This window comes from Micrasema longulum, unplaced genomic scaffold (genome assembly GCF_059751315.1).
Source record: "Micrasema longulum isolate JH-2025_06_02 unplaced genomic scaffold, ASM5975131v1 h1tg001042l, whole genome shotgun sequence".
In the NCBI taxonomy this organism is placed as follows: Eukaryota; Metazoa; Arthropoda; class Insecta; order Trichoptera; family Brachycentridae; genus Micrasema; species Micrasema longulum.
In genome coordinates this window covers 604647-619444 of record NW_028278230.1, presented here as the reverse complement: position 1 = coordinate 619444, position 14798 = coordinate 604647, and the positions used below count along the sequence as shown (strand labels likewise).

The 14798-nt window shown below is 33.5% G+C and overlaps 1 long non-coding RNA gene across 1 annotated transcript in view; it reads left to right on the top strand.

Moving 5' to 3' along the window:
• The first annotated feature begins 1639 nt into the window (after positions 1–1639).
• The window catches only part of LOC148277375 (uncharacterized), a 67304-nt gene continuing 54145 nt past the window's right edge, over positions 1640–14798 (top strand). Inside the window, exon 1 of the long non-coding RNA XR_015823506.1 lies at positions 1640–1911. This is a non-coding gene — a long non-coding RNA (uncharacterized LOC148277375). The remainder of the gene's footprint in view (positions 1912–14798) is intronic.

The window sequence follows — 14798 nt, the reverse complement described above, 5'->3', positions numbered from 1 at the left end:
TATATTACAAAGATCATTAATATATATAAGAAACAACAAAGGGCCAAGAGCCGTTCCTTGTGGGACTCCGTGTATTACGGTCTAAGTATTGCTAACATTAATCCCGACCCTGGTACATTGCAGTCAATTTGCTAAGTAACTTTCAAAAAACAACAAGCACCCATTTTTTATTCAGTAATTATATTAATGTATTTTGGTATTTCTTATGTATCAACTCTCACTGCCTCCACCTACCATGGAATCACTTCTCTACAATACCGCAGAGTGTGTGCGGACCAACTACTGCTTCACAAAATTATGACAGGAATAGTTGACTGTACAGAACTACTTAGTTTAATAACAATACATGTGCCAGCCAGGATTCGTAGACGGTACCACCTGTTTCATGTACCAATAAGTAAAACATCGTATGTTAAAAAATTTCTTTCTTTAAGACTTCTTCAGTATACAATACAAAATTTAAAGATATAGATTACACAAACATCACTCTGTCAGATTTAAAATTTACACTAAAAATGCATTATGTAACTTAGTAGACATTATAATAATAAATATGTACATCTCCCTTCCCCTCCTTGTCCTCTCTTCAAGCATTCTTGTCCTAATCCTGCACAATTTACAATAACTTACTGTTCTTAAAAAAAATATAAAAAATCTTTGATTATTGAAAAATATTTACGACTACATGAAAATAACATTTTTATTTGTACAAACTTATATGAATTTATTTAACATGTAATATATTTTCTTTACTAACTTCGTATACTTTGTGGAAATCTGTTATTAGTTTTAAGTTTATACACTATATATATATATATATATATATTTAATATCTATATATATACATTTAATATCTATATATATATATATTAAAAATAAAAATAACTGCACATATATATAGTGTAGCGCGAGACTTTTTTGAAAAATATATGTAAATCAATAAACGTAGTACTTTATATAATTGGTACACATATTATTTATATTTTTATGTATTTTATTGCTTTATATTTGTTTTATTATATATTATACTATATTATTTATGTTTAAGTAACATGTATTCTTGGCACATATATATACTTTATATTTGCATAATAAAGATTTTTAATTTCTTACATTTGATTACCTAGGCATTTATAATCAAGTAGTTTTAGGTTTTTCTTTTTTATGTTATTGTTTTATTAGTATAGGACTACTTACGCTCTAAAGATAGAAAATCTCCATCTTAGAACAGGCTGTGCCATGTTAGATGGAGACTATCATAAACAGAGAACACTCCGTTTTCATTTTACATTAATTGTTTTTATATAGATTCCCTGTTATTAAGTACGTATATTATTTTTTTGCAATAAATTTATAAATAAAAATAAATAAAAATAATAAAATATTTCTGATTGCTTACTATAAATATGTATGTAGAACTGTTGATTTCCCAAATAAAATAAAATATAATAAAAATAAAAAAAATATATGACGTGGATTTTTCAGTTTGGAAATCGCTGTTTTTAGGGCCTGATACTTTGACACAGCAAACGAACGAACAAGAGCGGACTCCAGCGAACTCCAGACGTTCACACCGCCACCACAGCCAGCCGTCCAGCGCTCGCTTCCTCGCAGGCCCCGCATTCACATCTGCGCGGCCGGCCGCGGAGGACGGACGCGCCGCGCGGCCTCCGTCGCCGCCGGACTGCCATAAATCACTCGGCAAGTATGCCGCGCTCTGGATAATCTCTTTGTTCTTCCTCGGCAGAGGGACCCGCAAACGCGCGTCGAAAGCGCGGGTCTCGCAACTTCAAAATCAACCTGTTGGATATTCCGAGGGCTGGCGATCGTTCCCGAGCTCCTCGCTCCGACGTCACGCTACGGGACGAGGGTCCCACTTCCTTTCATGCAGCCCTTTGTCAGCTCCCGAAGGTATGTATCGCGATCTTTTAATATGTAAATGCATCTATTTGTTCAAGTGCCGAAGTTTTAAGTTCTGTGCGCAGGCGACCGTTTTTTGTAACGCCGAACTAAAATCCTAGCATTTGAATTTCCACCTCGGCTCTTTGTTGAAAAAATGAATGTTTTTCTAACGTATTTTTAGTATAAAACAAAACAACGCAGACTATTTTTTCGACAAAAAATATGTCTAGGCGATAAGATCAACGCCTTGTTTAAAAGCTCACTTTACACATTCGTAATTCATAATTTTGTTAATGTTTACACATTCGTAATTCGTCCATCTGTTGACGTTACAGGTCATAAGGTCAAAAGCCTTTCATACTTCTAACTCGAATATTTTCTTAATTTTTCTATCTCAGTAAAATCTCACGATCGTAAAATCCAACGCCCGCACAATTTTACACTTAACATATTGTTTATATTTTGTTGTAATTTTAAAACGATTTCAGCTTAAAATAAAAACTTTTAAAATTCAAAATTAAAATGACGTTAAAATCATCATTATTCCCTTTCCGCACCTAATGGTGCATAGGCCACTGCATTGGTAAAACAATCGCAGCGTATCTTGATCATTTTTTGTTACATGAAGGTAAGATGAGCAGGTACCAGTCCAGGGACTATGAAATATTCCAGTGTAAAAACACCCTTTTAAATAAATATTTCAAATCAACCATGTCGGGAATCGAACCCGGGACCTCTTGCATGGTAGGCAAACGCGCTGACCGTTACACCACGAGGCCGACATATTACAATATAGATGAAAAACATTTTAGAGAGGGGAATATAGAAGTCTCGGCATCCACAGAGCTTAAGACCTGTGTGAGCTTAAGAACATCTACCATTCTGCCTATATTTGAACACCTGTATTCCTTAAATTCTTCCGTCTGTTGACATTTGTGAAGTAAGAGCTGAAACCTTTATTGTTGCTTTATTTTACACTTAACATATTGTTTATATTTTGTTGTAATTTTAAAACACTTTCAGCTTAAAATAAAAACTTTTCAAGTTTTGAATTAAAATGACGTTAAAATACTTGTAATAAAAATATTCAAACTAAATGTGGCGTATTTCGATCATCTGTAACACGAAGGTAAAGTGATCAGTCTTACGTTTCAGGTGTCAGTTCAGGGCCCGATTACAATGGGAAGGTAACATGGTTACCTATGAGAAAGTTTAGTGTCTTTATATTATTTTTTAAATTTGTTAATAGACTATAAAACCAAGCCAAAAAAAATAAAATATTTCGTCATAATCGTATTATCAACGCTATAATTTTCTAAAGTTTTGTATTTCTTAAATGACTTCGCGTGTGACGTCAGAACTTCTTCTCTGTCAGTTCTTACGATTGGTTCGTTTACGGCAAGCAAACCGGATATCCTTCATAGCTCTCATATCACTGGTTGGTTCATATGACCAGTGACGTCGTTCAAAGTAGTGCGTTCTTATTAAAATATTTTTAATTATTTTTTCGCACATTTTCAAGATTCACTTTGCAGTACAATTTAATGCTCTAATTTTTACCGCGCGCAAGAAAAAACATTTTGTATTTAATTTCCCGTAGGGCTGAATTGCCTCATTTTGGAAAAAGTAAAAGCGTATTCTCTGAATTAATTCAATATTCATGAAACGATTTTTTTTAAACATCTTTTATTACAGATTACTGACGAAAATAGTTCAAATTAAAATATACGTATATTTTTGTACTGAAAATTTGATTTTATAACATTGTCAGTTGACGATAACTCTATCAACTTTCCACTGAATTTGGGGCCTAGGAACGATGAATGAATTTCAATTTAAATGACTTTCAAATCAATCACAAAACAAAAACACAAAAAACTATAGACGTGCTTAAAAACAAGCTAAGCTAAATAAGCGATCACAATGAACAATAATGAACATGCTTAAGTTATCGCAGTCTCTAAGTCAACGCTCGAGTCGGGTTGTTTTTTGTTTTCCTCGTAAAAAAATACAGTTCACTGGCGAAAAATCGGCGTTTACTATAAAAAATAATACAATATATTGCATTTGCAAAATAGTTAAGAGTATCTAATACAAAAAAGTGAAAATTGAATTAAATTACTATGGCGACTACAGGGAGGGACAGGGACCCTGTACTGACATATGGCTGTGAAACTTTTGTGTTCACGAAAAAAAAATTACACAAATTATCAGTGACACAGAGAGCCATGGAAAGGAGAATGCTGGGTATTTCATTGAGAGACAGAAAAACTAATACATAGATTAGAGCGAGAACAAAGGTCACCGATGTGGTCCATGTGGCTGCCAACCAGAAATGGAGCTGGGCTGGTCATATAGCCAGAATCACAGACTCTAGATGGACCAAAAAAGTCCTGGAATGGCGACCCAGAACGGGTAGAAGAAGTGTCGGCAGGCCTCAGACGAGGTGGTCTGGTGACATAAGACGAGTTGCAGGAAGTGGTTGGATGCGGTTGGCTCGGGATAGGGAAATATGGAGACTAAAGGGGGAGGCCTATGTTCAACATTGGACAAGAGACGGCTGATGATGATGATGACTATGGCGACTGCTTTTCTTGACATTTGGCTTGCTAAACGCCGGCTAAATGCAATGAATAGCGTGATAAATAATAAATAAAAATATCAGTTTATTAATATTTTCCATATTTACAGCGGTGAAATTCAAATATGCGATTGCGCGGCAGGATTATACGTCGCGAAACGTGAATATTTTGACATTTAATATTAGGTGTTCACGGATGTTCCACAGTCTTTGCGAATATGATAAACAACCATGGTAAGAAATTGTTATCACGTCGCTTATAACCACGTCGATAGTTATGTGTGATTGAGCTACTGGAATCGAACGTTAGACCTCAAGAATGGTAGGCTAACGCGCGTCAACCACTACACAACAAGGCGGATTCACCCCTATTCGATTTCCTTTTTCAGGATGTTTACTTGAGAGTCGCTATCGAGTAGAAAACACTCGTCCAAGATTTTGAATATTACTCACGCAGAAGTGTGTTTTTAATGCGTAAATAATCTTAAGCCTAAAACCAGACCAAATTAACTTCGTTTTATATTAATCTTTTCTGATAAATATTTATTTATTTATTTAACGGACTTATGCAGTCCATTCTAACGATGGTAAATACAATTTCTTATAATTAAAACAGGTACTTATGAAATAAAATACAGCTAAATAAAATTAAAGTTAGGACAAAAAAAATAAAAATTACTACCTCAAGACAAAATCCGGTCTATCTTAGTGATTTTTTAAATCTATAAATACTTACACCAAAAAGTCCAGATCTTGTCTCGAGATTACAATACGACACAATCGGGACATTGGTGCATGCGAGCCATAGTTTGTGCTGTGTTGATCGAGGAACAGCACATTATTATTTCGCAACCGGCGGATCGGAACATTAAATGCCACTTGTTCCAGTAATATAAAATTAAATGCAGGTGAAAAAGACTTTGTCCTAATTCTTGTAGACAAGGACTGGATTCAACCCCCTAAGGTAGTTAATATTAACATATTACAACAGGCATTTTACTGAAGGGATTATAGAAGTCCAGGCATCCACAGGGCTTATGACTTGTCATTGGCTGGTTTAAATTATGGCCTATATTTAAACATCTATATTCCTTCAATTCTTTCATCTGTTGACGTTTGTGAAGTTAAAGAGCTGAAACCTTTTTTGTTGCGGGTGAGATTCGTCTGATTAAATTATTTCACCTACATACTAGGCAACGCTTGAAAAGATGATTTTTTTATACTTCTTTGACCAGGTGGATTTATCGACAATGCTTTGAGTTTTTTTGAAGACAAGGACTGGATTCAACCCCCCAGGGAGCTGTAATATTAACATCTTACAACAGAGATGAAGAACATTTGCATTTTTTAATTTTTTTTTTAATAAAATAAATATTTGCGTTCTTATGATTTACCCAAATATTTAATTCTGAGGGCCGTTTTCAACGAGTTGTAAATAAATCACTATAAGAAAATGGGAACCAAGTTGGGGCAGAGTGGGATTCGAACCACGGACCTTTGATTCATGAGTCCGAGACACTAGAGCCACATGACCACAATTTGATTTTAAAAAAAAATGTTTCATGTAAAATTTGGACAAACTGAAAAAATTGTTCACAATGTTTGGTTTCACGTGTTCGTATTTATTTGACGTTCAATTATCAGTGTGGTAATATATGAAGCAAAGTTTAGTCGCATGCAAAAATAAAAATCCTTAATTATATTTTTTCTCTCCCCCCGCGTCAAGATTCAGAATAGCACCCCGGGACGTCGAGAATCAAGTCGTCGGTTTATAAATTATAATTTAAAAAAATATTTTTATGCGATTTAGTCACGTTTCTTTTTGCTAAAGCGCTGTAAGTTCAGAAAACGAATGTTTACAGTAATTTCCTCTTACACCCGGATGTTTGGCTTTAGGAACTTATAATGTTTACGCCCGTTTACATTACTCGCTAACAACATATCTAAAAATAAAAAAAATACACTAACTTTCCACCAAGTTAGTCACTATCAACAAAATCAAGAAAAAAGTGCTGCGTCGGTTTGGACATGTGGAACGAATGGACAGTGAAATTACAGCTTAAAAGATTCACGATGCAAATGTTCGTGGATGCAGAAAAACAGGAAGAATCAAGAAAGATATTGCATGCCTAATTAAACAAATTATTAAGGCTGTAGTTTGGTAAAACGCACGCAAAATGAGGAAATCATACAATTTCGCCATTTTAAAACGAATGTTTTTTATTATTGCGAAATAATAAAAAAACAAAAATATATAAATTAGTTAAAAACAATCATATTTAAAGGTATTTCTATTAAAAAATATACATTATAGTTTGATGTAACTAAAATATAATTTATTATTGTTACCAAAAACATTTTTCACTTTGTGGTATGACATTTTACACTTATTTGTTTATAAATTTGTATAAACCACTTAATTTTTTTTTAATTACACTTCGACCGGTTTCGAGGTCACTACCTCATCGTCAGGAATTTAACTAACTTATAATTACACGTTTAACTAACTTATAATTGCGTGTAATTATAAGTCAGTTAAATTCCTGACGATGAGGTAGTAACCTCGAAACCGGTCGAAGTGTAATTAAAAAAAAAATTAAGTGGTTTATACAAATTTATAAACAAATAAGTGTAAAATATAATTACTTAGGTATCTGGGTTCTCATATAAAGAATAAGCATTGAACTAAAATTTGTTGTAATAATTTGAATATTATAAATTGAACATGCAACTGGCCGAAGCAAAATCGTATTTTTTTGTTTTTGAAAAGAAATAAAAGCATTTTAAATCACATACATTTTTGTGACATTTTCCTTTATTTCTACGTAAAATTATGCCTTCGGTAATACTAAATACATTAGAAATATTTTAGTTGAAACCTTTTTTTACAGAATTATATTCTCTTTTTTAATATTTTTTAATGTAATATTCAATTTGTAACAATATCTTATTTACGTTTTTATTACCCTTATTTCTGCCCTTACCGGTACCGAAAAATAAAAGTATTTACGCCCAGCTAAATACTAATAATTTGCCTCTAGCGACAAACATTTATTTACCAAGTTTGATTTAAGTGCACCGTTCACTCTGTTCCCGGCACTCATCCTCCTTTCAATATGTTTCTCAGTCATTCCATCCCTAGTAAACACACTTCCCAGATACACAAATTCCTCTGCTTGTTTTATTATAACTCCATTCACAGTGATTTCACATTTAGTCATGCTTTAATTTCTTTCAAAAACCACCACATTCGATTACAGACCGAGAAAGACATGGCATGACCAAATCCAAGAAATACAAAAATGGACATAATCGGCGCGCGTTCATGAGAAGGTGTATGCATGTAGAGGAAGCGAGATCTGTATGCAAATATAGAGTAATTAAAAAAAAACAAACCAGCCGCGTAATACCCTACGGCATACTAAATGGTATAATCGATGTTCCATCATTACTGGGACAAGTAAAATTCAATATTCCGACTCGTAGGTTGAGAAATAATGAAGTACTGTACATCGATCAGCATAGAACAAACTATGGCCTTGATTCTCCAATGACTCGTCTTTGTCGTATGTTGACTCAAGACAATATCTAGACTTTTTTGGTTGAAGTTTACAACGATTTAAACGAGCACTAAATTAATAGTCCAGATTTTGTCTCGATGTCCCTTATGTTTGTCAATGCTTCTTTTCTTCTTTTTTTAATGTTTAAAACTATTCTTTTATTGTAATATTTAAACCCTATAAATTGTATACATGAACAATGTCCGTCAGTAAATAAATAAATAAATAGCCTATTTCATACATATCATCTTAATCTAAACGGCACGGTAAAATTGTAGTGGATTGACGTTTATTAAAAAGCTTCGTTTGTACCTATTTAAGTTTGATAATATTTATATTTTTCTTTTTTTTAAAATAAAACTCGAATCGTAATGATTTTCATAAAAATCTCAACAAAAACATCTCGGTTAATTTATTTAAAAAAAAATGTTTTCTTTTAATTTAACTAAATACTTCAATTTTGGCGACCACTTCCAACGAGTTGTAAATAACTCACTATTAGGAAACGGAAATCAAGTTGGGGTCGAGTGGGATTTTAACATTTTTTGTGTCCAATGTCCCGTAGGGCTGAAGTTCCTCATTTTTATTATTTTTATTTTTTAAAAGAATACCCGCTAAGCCCCTATTTGGAGGCTTGTCAGCAGGCGGGATAGAGGAGATATGGAAGGAGGTAATGAACTAAAATTGAGTTCTTTTTTCTTTTTTTTTATACAGGGTGTTCTTCAAACCCTGTCACATCCGAAACCACGATGATCAGTTTGGGCAAAAAGACATATTAGCATATTTAAAAAAATGTTTAGAACAAAGATTTAAAAAAAAAAAAATTAATAATAATGGTTGCTTACTTCTGCAGGGGAGAAGTGAGGGGAGCGCGGCGCAGTATCAGACTCCCCCTTCCCCCTCCTCGTTTCAACCCTGCAGAAATAAACAACTATTTGCCTTTTTTGATATTTTATTTTTTTAAATCTCATTCATCCTAAAAAAATATTTTAATGTGCCAATATGTCTTCTTGCTCGTACTGATCATCGTGGTTTCGGATGTGACAGGGTTTAATGAACACCCTGTATTACACAAAAATACCTGTCTATTTATTTTAGGAGCGAAAATTCATAAACTTTTCTTGTATACCCACGAACAGGCCATGCCTTCGTGGGGTTTTTTGTTTACTATTTTTACTGTTTTATTTATTTTACATAAACGGCATAAATTGCCTTTAACATATATTGAACATAAATATGAAAAAAAAAATACATAAAAACACAACAAAAAATTATAAAATTGCATAACTATAACAAAAGTAACAAGTAGGTAAATACACATAAGCAACCAAAAATATTAACGAAATAAATACATAAATATGAAAAAACAAAAAAAGGAAAAACATTTTTAAATATAAAGAAAAGTTTAAGAATAATATTGCGAGAAAAAAAAATCAGACCCGTTTTATAACTATCAAGTCCAGAACCAAATATATCAGCCTTGTCCTCATACTGATTGCCATATCTATGGAGCCTAGGGATAGGCGAGTGCATGTGATAGTTGGTCCTAGAACTTGCAGAACAAAAAGGAGATCTGCAGCGGGTATGTCGACCAGGTACACGGCAACACACCAAATCTTGCAAATCTGCACAGTCAATTAATGAATTAATCACTTTAAAAAGTAATATTAGGTCAGTTAGGATTCTAATAATAATAATGTTAATATGTATTTCATTGCTATGTAATTATTTTTTTAATACTCTTTTTTGAATGTTTGCATATTGTAAAAAAAATAAAAAAATAACCGAGTTAAAGGGCTTCTTTAGCGAATTATTTTTCTAAGATACTCGTATTATGTGTGTTTTATGATTCGTAGATTTCCGTATCTATGGACAGTGAACACCTACAAACACGAACGTACAGTATGTGGGTGTTTATAAAAATACTTCCTGATCGATTTAACTCCATGATTCATGGCTATTGTTGTTAAAATTACAAAATAATGAACTACAAGTGTTTTTTCAAAGAACTTTAAAAGGTGTGTGTTAACGTAAATGCTCTGACTAAAACTCAGCTAACCTCTTGTTGTATAATTTTATTTTTTATTTTTTTAAACGAACTTATTTGTGTATCTGGGAAGTATGTTTACTAGAGATGGAATGACTGAGAAAGATATTGAAAGGAAAGTGAGTGACCGGTCATTGCATATTTTTTTATTTATTTATGACAAAATACAAGGTTTATAAACTTTACGTATTACATTACATATTTTATTTGTGCGAAATATTCCCAATCAGCAAAAGTGCTGGTATGACCCGGATATCTTTATATATTTAATTCCTCTGTACGTGTGATGTCACCGTACTCCTCCTAAACGGCTTAACCGATTCACGTGCGGTTTTCATAGAAATGTAGATCTTTGCGCTGTGCGTGTTCATAGATATTAAAATGTTTCATCGAATATGTAAAAAATAAGTTAGGAGCATAAATGCTTTATTCATCGATCTACCAGGAGAATGCATTTGCAAAAAAAGAAAAGATGTGGTTTTTTTATTTATAAAAAAAGTTTGTTTTTGAATGTTTACAAACAGATCAATCAGATTCTTTCCTTAAATTCCTTATAATTTCTACCGGAATAATGGGCGCGCGTGGATGAGTAGGTGTATGAATGTAGAGGAACTGAGATCTGTATGCAGAGATAGAGTGATGCGGGGTTCTATGCTCTCTGCCTACGTTTACGGGGAAACGGCGTGGTGGTTTGTTCAACTTATTCTTTGTCACAAATAATGTCTTTAACGAGTAGGATAATTTTTGTATCTGGGAAGCATGTTTTCAAGAGATGGAAGAGTAGAAAAAGATATTGAAAGGAGAGTGAATGCGGGTAGCAAAATAAACAGGCATCGAGCTCAGTAATTGCTTATCAAAATATGTCCTTCGAAGCTAAACTGGCAGTCCACAACGGAGTTTCAGTCATAACATTTATGTATGGAAGTGAAACATAATAAATAAAAAGTATAAATAAATAGTTAATAAATAAAAGCAGTGAACGCTGTCGAAATGCTATCTTTAAGACGAATGTGCGTTAAATTAATGTATGTATGACAGGTTTACGAATGGTGAAATCAGGCAAGAGTGTAAATCTGAGTCTGGTATAATTGATAAGATTAAAAGGGTGTCTGGGATGGTTTGGTCATGTAGGACGAATGGATGAAGAAATCATGGTAAGACAGTTATATATAGAAGACGATCGAAAAAGACGTGTCATGATCAGATAAATCAAAATCTTAAGTCTAGTCATGTCAAACGCAGGCAGAACCTAAGGGTATGCATGACAAGATCTATGAATGTGGAGGAAGCTAGGGATGTACGCCAGTATGGACGTGTATGGCGGTCCATACTCTCTGCCGAGCCCTACGGTAAAATGGCGTGATGGCAGTTGTAGTAGTATCTTATTGTTGTACAGAAATAGTACCCAAAACATATGATAAATATTTCAAAATTTTCAACCCCTTTCTAATCGACCAAAATGAGATTCTTTTCACAAACACGGTTAAAAATCTCGGCATTTTCATGGACCAACCCTTAACGTGACAAGATTAGATTACTAAGGTTAGGTAGAATTTTTCCGCATCTTTCATTCACTGAAAAAACTTCTGCTAAAATAATCTTAACTGACATTTAATACATTTTTGAAAAACGTGTTCCTACATAAATTGCACCCCTGTATTAAGAAGAACAGAGACATCTGACGTTTAAAAAAAAGTTATGTATTTGAATATTTATTATTTTACGTTTTGGAATTTAATCATAAACAGGCACCTAGGCACCTACTTATCAATGAAAAATAACACCATCTTTTTTATTTATTCATTATTTTTTTAACACGTTATAAACATACATATAAGCCTTGTCGGCCTCGTGGTGTAATGGTCAGCGCGTTAGCCTGCCATGAAAGAGGTCTTTTTTTTTTAGTATGTGAGTTGCATTATTCTTTTACCTTGCTTGTGATGTACAAGGTTTGTGCACTAGTACCTGAAGCGTAAAGCTAATTATCTCACCTTTATGTAACAAAAATGATCAAGATACGCTGCAATTGGTGTGCTAATGCAGTGTCCTATGGACCATTCGGTGCGGAAAGGGAATGATGATGATGATGGGACATATACATTACATAGACTTATAAGGGCGGGCATATTGACTTAAGGCGATTTCTTCCTACCTACCCAAACCGTTCAGTTTGAGAAAATTACAAGTACATGAACATATTGTAAGCAATTATATTGAATCTTATGATTTTATACAAAATTAAAAAACAAAAATTGACTAAAAAATTAACACTTTACTATGAAGAGAGAAGAGGGGATGGGAAGGAAATAAGTAGAAAGAAACAACTCAAATATTAAGACAGTGACATTTGAATCTTGACTTAAATATGAATAAAGAATGGGTTGTCTCTAACATTAGTGGGTAGATTATTCCACAATCGAGCAGCTACTACTTTTTTTAGTACGTTTTTAAAACTTTTATTCATTATATTTTAACTTTTTGTGCATAATGTTATTTGTACATTGGCGGGCTTATATTGCCAAATGGCAATTTCTTCCAACCAACCAATAAAATAAAAGTTTTATAATTCAAGTTACAGAACATATTCAATAGAAAAAAATATTAAAAAGCTAAAGATATATGAAAATTGAAATAAACATATTTGTTTATAAATTACCTTAAATCGAAACTATTACTCAATGGGAAAAAGGAAAAAAGAGGAGAGGGGAAAAGGAGATGTTTCTTCAGACGTGATTTAAACAGAGATAATGTAGTAACATCTTTGATGGTGGATGGGAGATGATTCCATAGTGGAGCCGCATGGACACTGTACGAGTTAGAGAAGAAAGAGGAATTGTGGATGGGTATTAAGAGAGTGCCTTGAGAATTAGAACGAAGAGGTAAACCACGAACTGATAAGCGTTGAAATTTTTCACGCAGGTATATAGGAGCGTTAGGATTATGAAGTACATTGAACAGACGTGAGAGGGAGTGATAGTCTCTCCGCTGTCTAATTTTGAGCCATTTCAGTTGCCTACGATAGTCAGAAATGTGGTCATATAAATAATAATTTTACATATGACCGAACGGTTTTTACACGCTTTCAAGACACTATCAGGCATTTTGATATCGATTTAAATATCAAACTCACGTCAAAACCCGCCTAGCGGTTAAAGTACGGCTAAATACGCGACGGGCATAACTGAGCTTTTAGGCATGAGTTAAGAGTCATTTTTGAGGGCTCAAGGCGCGTCGTGTTAAATGGCCTATGGTTTTATTTAAGAAAACTGAAACTGTGTCTATGGTTACGTACAAGCATTTTGAAGTAAACTTTTGTTTCCCCGACGTTGGTGATCACTACAGCGAAAGCATCTCGGTCCTGCGCTACTTCGAGAAAAGGCCAACTGCTTGTTGAAAGCACTCGCCATAGTAATTCCTGGGAAAAGATGACCAGTGCTGTTTCCCGTTGCCTTGTCTGGTGGATTTTTCTGTCGGAGTTACCTTCCCTTAGCTGGTTGGTTTTGGTTCGGATGCGCCAGAAACCCGCCTTTCATACTCTCGCTATCTGCTGTGATCACACCGTTATGAGTGTGATCTCATGGCCCAGGGTTCGCGACGTGGACGCCAACGAGCTGGACTTGTCAGTAGTGTTGCCGTTGGAATGCAACTAGGCGTTCGCAGCATTTTATAGAATCACACCTTCCAGCAAGATGTGACTCACTGTGGCCCCACTGACGGTCCGAACCCCAAATACTTATTAATAATATGAATTTTTGTGAAAATATAACTTTTTTATTAGTGTTACACAATTTTAGTATTTTACAAGAACACTTCTTATTAATGATTAATCTTAAGAGGAAAAGGGTCTGAATTTTCTCTACAAATAAAAAAAACACAGTACTTGCTTATTTAAGATAACTTCGCTGACTTCCCATTATAATCTCACGATTTTATTTAAAAAATGTTTTAAAGCCGATGTTTTCTTCTCTAGTTTTATACAGTCTATGATAAATAGGCTTTACAATTATAATCCATCAAAAACGTTTTATTTAGGCGTCTTTTTTTTCAAGTTGGCGCCTTATGTATCGATCTAAAAATAGTCGTATTATCAAATAATTTAGTCTGCTTTTTATTAAAAGGTATGAATCACTCATTAACACCATGTGTTAGACGACTCACAAGCACAGGGGGGTATGGTAATATTATTAGTTTTTGGTGTTAATAATATTATTAATAATATTATTATTAATCGTGAAATAAAAAATAAAAAAGTTATTTAAATGTTTTTGTTTTTGTTTAAAAAGTACCACATTGAAAAAACAGAGACAAACGTAGTGTTAAGTAAATAACATCATTTATCGATACTATTCATGGCCGATTACCTTTCGTTTCCATCCTCCCTTTGACCCATCTTTATGGTACCTACCTAACATCAAGATAGAAATAATTCAAAATTATAAGATTCGGATTTAGAACAAAAACAAAACAACATTTTTAACTTCACATAAAATCGAATAAAAAAGTGGTTGAATTCGTCGCGCGTCGTGGAAAACATAGTTATATTTTATAGTTCATTTTGTCATCCAGTGCCCGAAATTGAAGAACATTCACACCATATTAAAGGTAGGTATCCATTCCATGCTCCTATCCTTTATTCAAATATTTCCCTATCACAAAACTGAATGAAATTCGTTTTTCATTTACAGTCCGCCTTTTCATTAACACGTAG